Below are 1001 nucleotides of genomic sequence, written 5' to 3' on the forward strand. Positions count from 1 at the left end.
GAGAGAGAATCAACTGAGGCTGCACAGAAAAAGGGTTTGAAAGAGGCCAATGCTTTTGAGTTACATGACGGATGCATACTTTGAATTCTGTCTTGTACTCATCATAAAAACGAGGTTTCACTGAGATGTGAACTCAGATTTCTGCGTTTTGAGGCCACAGTGCTCAAAATGAAGGGGCCAGTACGGTCCATCAGAAGTACTTGTCGGATCACGGCCAAATAGCTTGGGGAACCCCCTCCCCCGACAGCTTTCCCACGCCTAGTCTCTGCAGAGATGACATTCATGGTGATATCATGTAGGAAGGAGCTTGGCACCCCCTGCGTCGCGGTTCCATGGTGTAATGGTTAGCACTCTGGACTCTGAATCCAGCGATCCAAGTTCAAATCTCGGTGGGACCTGGTTTTAAGCGCAAATGCCGCAGACCTTAGTCTGATCTTGTTGTATGTGGAAATTTTGGCTATGATAATATGTCATGATGTAGTCTACCCTATCACGACTTACGTGCTCTATCATGATATGGCAAACTTTCCACAAAGCAGCAGCCGCGCGCAGTCAGGGTGGCCGAGCGGTCTAAGGCGCTGCGTTCAGGTCGCAGTCTCCCCTGGAAGCGTGGGTTCAAATCCCACTTCTGACAGCTGTTTTTTCCCTGTAACGTGAGATTGGGAGAGAAGTGTAAGCCGCTCTTTGTATGTTAGGGCGTAGGCTTATTAAAAAAATAAAAAAACATACTGTTAGCGTTTGCAAGGCTGCTTTCACACAAAGCAGTGGCGCCTTTCCCAGTGATTAGCAGCCTATGGCTTACGCAGCTTCTGAGTCCGGATGTGTTAACGGCCCTGAGTCCCTGCGTATCGTAACCTTTGGAAGCCTAGCAGGCTAGTATGTCTTTGTGTACAGTAGGCCTATTTGTTGCAGGATGAATTGTTTGTAGGAAGTCTAACAGTGGCTTCATTTACCGTTGCCCACATCTCCTCTTGTCTGTGAACGCTAAACTGAGTAAGGTG

At 48.1% G+C, this 1001-nt stretch overlaps 2 non-coding genes across 2 annotated transcripts; both read left to right on the forward strand.

Moving 5' to 3' along the window:
- Nucleotides 1–326: 326 nt before the first annotated feature.
- trnaq-cug lies at nt 327–398 on the forward strand. The gene has a single exon. It is a non-coding gene; the product is annotated as a tRNA-Gln (tRNA).
- Nucleotides 399–551: 153 nt separating this feature from the next.
- On the forward strand, nt 552–634 carry trnal-cag. Its single transcript has one exon. It is a non-coding gene; the product is annotated as a tRNA-Leu (tRNA).
- The last annotated feature ends 367 nt before the right edge of the window (nt 635–1001 follow it).

This window comes from Micropterus dolomieu, unplaced genomic scaffold (assembly GCF_021292245.1).
Source record: "Micropterus dolomieu isolate WLL.071019.BEF.003 ecotype Adirondacks unplaced genomic scaffold, ASM2129224v1 contig_7272, whole genome shotgun sequence".
NCBI lineage: Eukaryota > Metazoa > Chordata > Actinopteri > Centrarchiformes > Centrarchidae > Micropterus > Micropterus dolomieu.